This window comes from Peromyscus leucopus, chromosome 4, assembly GCF_004664715.2.
Source record: "Peromyscus leucopus breed LL Stock chromosome 4, UCI_PerLeu_2.1, whole genome shotgun sequence".
Lineage (NCBI taxonomy): Eukaryota > Metazoa > Chordata > Mammalia > Rodentia > Cricetidae > Peromyscus > Peromyscus leucopus.
Window position 1 is genome coordinate 75,449,518 of NC_051066.1, and position 5,909 is coordinate 75,455,426.

The 5,909-nt window shown below is 40.1% G+C and overlaps 1 pseudogene; it reads right to left on the reverse strand.

Annotated features, from left to right (window-relative positions):
- Window positions 1-942: 942 nt before the first annotated feature.
- LOC114698951 lies at window positions 943-1,995 on the reverse strand (annotated as a pseudogene).
- Between the last annotated feature and the right edge of the window lie 3,914 nt (window positions 1,996-5,909).

Consider the following 5,909-nt stretch of genomic DNA (forward strand, 5'->3'; position numbering starts at 1 on the left):
TAGAGGCAAACACTTCTACACTTTTGCACAGTTTTATGTCTCAAACCCTAGAGCCATATCTGACACTTGGTAAAGGCAGCAATTCACCTGCTGAAAAATTAAATTAATATTTGAATGACTCACAGAAGGAAGGAGAGCTATTAATCTTCATTTTGCCAGTTGGGAAAATCAAGGTTAATACAGATTCGGTAATTTATCCATGGTCACACAGTGAGCTAAAATGTGAATACAAATTTCTCCAATTTTTGCTTTTTTTTTTTTTTTTTTACAGATTTTACACCTTCTACATTGACATACTTTCAATTATTGAAAGTAAAACCAGTTGAGTACTTATTACTACACCAATCCAGGTCCTATGTGGGAAATAAATAGGTTACTGAGACCTTAATTTTCCCCTTGAAGTCATTAATGTGAAGTAGTCAAGATAATATGGAGAGCAACAATGACCATAGATGAGTTAAGTATCTCTGTATTAAGATAGGGAATCGGGACATTGCAGTAAAAAAAAAAAAAAAAAAAAAAAAAAAAAAAAAAAAAAAAACAATTATACTACTATATTAATTACCTTTTTTGGGGGGAGGGGAGCAGTTTCCAGTAGCTTTCATTGGCACAGCCTAGGAAAAGGTCGGGAGCCATTTCTGAGCAAACAACAACCCAGCGAAGAGTCACAATATGTGTAACACACCACAGAGCCAGAAGGTTCAAATTCTTGAAACAACACAGCCTGGTCACAAAGTGGCCCCCAAATCAACAGGTAAGCCCCGCTGCTCAGGTAGGACTCAGAGGGTAAGAACAGTCCTGGATGCATGCCTCACTGGGGATGAGTAGGAAGGCAGGGAACACTGAGGTTTTCAGGCTGACTCTCTCCTCCCCACTGTAATAGCGACACTGTGTCTCCACTCTTCTCTGGGTCTAAACTGGTTCCGTTTAGGACAGGCGGTGTCAGAGAATATGGCCATCAGGATGGTAGAGTTCCTCGTTCATCAGGTAATAGATGTAAGACGGCGCATTCCTACCAATGTTGGAGATAAAGAGGGTAATGAGGTCGGGGTGGCGGGGGCAAGTAGTCAAACACAGGACAGTGAGCACTGATCTTCTCTGTGAAAGGAAGGACTTCTTCAGGAGCCACAAACTTGTGAAATCAATCTTCCCTGGGGAACTGTGGATAAAGCTTGAACACGGGTGCACATACGATGAGTTGGGTGGAGTGGTGGTTTGCTGCCAGTGCCAGAGTGCGAGTTCCTGCCACAGGCCTCAGGGAAATGTTGGCAAGGATAGTCTTTGTACCAATGATCACCTTGTTCACTCTTGACATGACAGCAAAAATGGCAGCATTTGGTCATGACTGTTGTCTCGATGTTTGCTTTGGACAAATTGACAGCCATTTATTTCATGACCCTGGTGGAAAGGTGCATACTCTGCAACAATGACACGGAACTTCCTCTTTCGGGCTGCCTCTTTAAGGAAGGCCTCCACTGTTCTAGAAAAGCCAAGGGTCATGATCACCTCATTGGAGTGGATGTGCTCTACAGCCTGGGCTGCAATGTTCTCCGTTGTGCCTTCCAGCTCCACCAGCAGCTCATTAATCGCCTCAATAATGTTGGAGTTTAGAGGGGCATAATGGAAGCTGAAATCCTCCCTCAGGCTTCTGGAAGTCAAGAATTTGTGCAGGGACTCCAGCTGATCGTTCTCATCACTGTGCGGGTGCAGTCTACCATCATCCTCTTGGAGAATCTTGAGGACTCTCCTCATCATGTTTTCCACAGTGGTCTCGGAGGGCTGAGTGGTGGTCATCTTCCTGCCTTCTCTGGGATCAACTCTATCAGCTACCCTGCCTTGCTCCAGTGGTGGTCCGGAATGAACCGGTGCAGCAGCCTCAAGGGGGTCGTGAGACTTGTGTTCAGAGCTGCGCTGCCTGCCACCTTGCTTCCGAGTCTCCATGAAGCCCTCTATCTTCCTGGAGAACTCTGAGCCCTTTGCCGGGGCACCCGGCATGTCTACCTCAGTACCCCAACTTCCCGAAACCTCAACTATTAAGGTTATTTTTCATTATTGTAACAAAGTATTTGATAAAGTAACTTGAGGGGGAAAAGGGCTTATTTCAGCTCACAGTTTGAGACGTAGTTCATTTTATCAGAGAAGATTCATTTTATCAAGGAAGACATGGCTGCAATTGCATTCACATTGCATTTCCAGTCCAGGAATGGGCAGAGAAGGCTGGGTCTGAGTGCTCATTCTCTTTTTGACTTACTCTGGGGCCACAGAACATGGGATGGTGCCACCTAGTCTCAAGGTGGGCCTTAGTTCTTTTGTTAAACCTGTCTGAAAACACCCTCAGACAAAACGAAAGCTGTGTTTGCTTGATGATTCTACCAGTACTCATACTATGAGAATGTTACACTCTTTGAAGTACAAAAAGAACTCTTCAGCTAGATTCAGGACATTATGGAAGACTCCTTAATGAAGATGGCACTTGTACTGAGACCTGAGGAAGAATAAGAAAAAGTAAAGAGAAATAATTCAGAAAAATATAATAACATAGGAATAAGACCATAAATGAATAGCAAGAAAATATACCTAGTTCATAGACAACCTGAATACCATCACAGGAAAAAATAATTTAGTTAAGCTAAAGGATTTGTGTTAGGTTGGGAGAAAAAGAAAGATATTTAATAATCTCACTGTGAGATAAGCAAAGGCCAGATAACGCACATTTTTATTGAGACACAATCTAACAGGGCAAAGCACAATATTTTTTCTTAATTGGATGATAACTCCCTTGCTTCACTGACTACCCAAGCTCAAGGGTTAGAGGAAGAGAATATTGCCTACCCAAAATATTTACTTATATTCTCCTTATTACTGAATGTATACCTTCATAATTGATTAATTTTAGAGAATGGACTCTTGGAAATGATCTCTGTCAATGAATCTATTTTATATATAAATGTATATATATATATATATACACTATATAATGTTATGATATGATACACATTTTATTAATGTGATATATAATATGTTTTTATATTATATATTAGTAATTTGTTGAGAGAAATTAATTATACATTTCTGAATGGAAAATTACATTTCCTTTAGGGGCTTCAAAAGCCTATATTTACCCTATGCATAGCATATTCAATAGGAATCCAGGGAGAGTTCACTTGTGACCACAAGCAATTTTTTTTTACTGAGAGTCTCTTTAGATTGATGTCAAACTATCAGCTATGACTGTGACTTCATCTGAAACTTTGTATCTTATAATTCATGTGGTCATTGACAGAGGTCATATTCTTTTATAGTGTTGAATAGAATACAGTCATCAAGCCCTGGTTTTGTGGTTCTCTCCATAACACAGCAAGCAACATGGAAGCTTTCTTCCTTATGAATAGAAAGAGAAAGGAAATTCCCTTGAAGGACAGCTGTAACATTTCTATGTAAAAGCTTTGTTGTGTAATTATATCTACCAATCTTTGCTGCATTTGTTTCAAAACATGTTCAATGGCATTAGGTTCACAGAAGCATGAATACCAGGAGATGGACACTCCAGGGGGAAGTAAAATTCAACTCTTTCCCAGTAGGATTATCTGTCAGCCTTAGAGATGACTTACTAACTGTTATTCAGCAATTGAGCAGGTAGATGGCTGCACCACACTATCCAGTTGCTGCTTCAGAGAGTCTGTAGTACCACTCCAGGCAACAACACTTCACAGCACCTTATCAGCCACACAGCAATGCTGATATTATCTGACTCATGTATAAGGATGAGCTTAGCCCCAACTCACAAATGATTAAAATGATCCATGTTTAAGGGACGCTATAATCTCAGTATCTGTTAATAAATGAGAAAATCCCCCATCATGACTTTCATAATGATTCCACTTGCTGCTTTTCGTACTCGGGAATAATTTATTTAGGCACATGAGAGCTAGGCAGATCTGTGGCCAGCTGTACTATACAGCTATATAAAAACTCCCGGTGAGCAGAGGTTAGAAGAGAGAGCAGGCAGCCAGCTTTTCCCAATTTATGGGAAACTTTGAATCCACCAAGACTTCATAGGCAATTGTTTTGTAAAGTGACATCCAAACAGTTGTAACTGCCAACAGCTATTTTATTCTTGACATCAATTTCTGAAAACATCACCTGTGAAAAGTTCAGCATTTAGCATTTCCTATTGTTTCCTTTTTTCCTTGAGTAGAGCACTGGTTCATGTGAAAAGTGCCATTTTAGGAAGAGAACAAATACTAATGACCCCCAGTAGGGATAAAAGGGTGCAGGGCACACAGGGCAAGACTATGGACATGGGAGTCAGGGGACCTTTTGACTACTTCTGGCAAACTAGGCAATTAGCTTATGTGAGCCACCACATATGATGTATACCATGAATGAGTATGACATCCCTAGATAGATGGTCATTTGGTGGTTTAGAGGGAGAAGCTAAGATGGAATTTTAAACTAAAACATTATTGCTTAATGTTTTATAAACAATACAAAAGAAAATTGGAGCCGGGCGGTGGTGGCGCACGCCTTTAATCCCAGCACTCGGGAGGCAGAGCCAGGCGGATCTCTGTGAGTTCGAGGCCAGCCTGGGCTACCAAGTGAGTCCCAGGAAAGGCGCAAAGCTACACAGAGAAACCCTGTCTCAAAAAATCAAAAAAAAAAAAAGAAAGAAAGAAAATTGGAAGGTTGTGCCTAGAATGAAATCTGAGTTTTTAACCTGATATGTTGAGGTCGTTTTTTTTTTCTGATGTGGCAAAAATTTGCGAACTCAAATAGTCTAATTTGGTGAATATCTACTTTCTTGACCACATCCTCTGCCAGATGTTTTTCCCACAAGGAAGTTACCAGATCCCACCTTTAGATATTCTCAGTCAAGAGGTCATGAAAGGGTTTGAGCAATTTGAATTTTAGCAGGTAATCACTATTACAATCCAATACAACCTTCCCCCAGACTTTACAGTAAAATATCTTTCTGTACACTATGACAGTAATGATCATTGGCTACTCGATGTTTTCTCCAGCTAAGACAAATTCCAAAATGGACAAAGAGCAACAATTCACCTGCCCCACAAACTTGCTACCCTTTACCCCTTCACTACATTATATTCCTGGTTTTATATTAATGTTACTTACAGTGATGAATGCTTTGGTACTATTTTAGGCTAGCTTAATTAAGTCTCTCTTAGGCATTTTGTAACTCTATACACATATTCATAGCAATTATCATAGTAATAGTTAACTAATATCTGTAATAATTTATGTGCAGTTTCTCTTCTCATGAGTCTATAAGCTTCCATGAGTCAGGAACCTGATTGGTTTACTAGAGCCTGAAAAAATCACTTGAACATTATTCTACTGTCAGCATTCCTTCGTTGCTTGTACTTCTTTGTCTAGTGTTGAGGCCTTGTGAGCTTTCTCCCTCCCAGGTTAGGGTGTCAATTGTTGCCACCCTTGTAAAGGTCATATATATAGGCAGCCAGGTTGGTGATCCTATATAGGTAGACCTGCTGATATTTCTAGAAGACACAGCCTCATAGCAAACTCCTTCTTCCTTTGACCCTTAAAATCTTTCTGCCTCTTTTCTGCAATGATCCCTGAGCCTTAGGTGTAATGGAGTGGGTTCGACAACTCTGCATTTTGATCACATGATTTTCTGTAATAGGCTCTTCTGTATTACAAAGAGAAGTTTCCTTGATGTGTCATTGGATATATACCTATTTGTGGGCATAAGGATGAATATTTAGCAGGTTCTTTTCCAAGATCCATTACTTCACTAACCATAGGTAGTTCACAGGTAGCAATTAATTGGGAGTAAAGGTCTTCCATAGGGAAGAGAAGAGCAATTGGGTTTTAATACAAAATGGTCCTAAAAATGTAAACATACAAAAAACAACATTTTAAAGACTGAA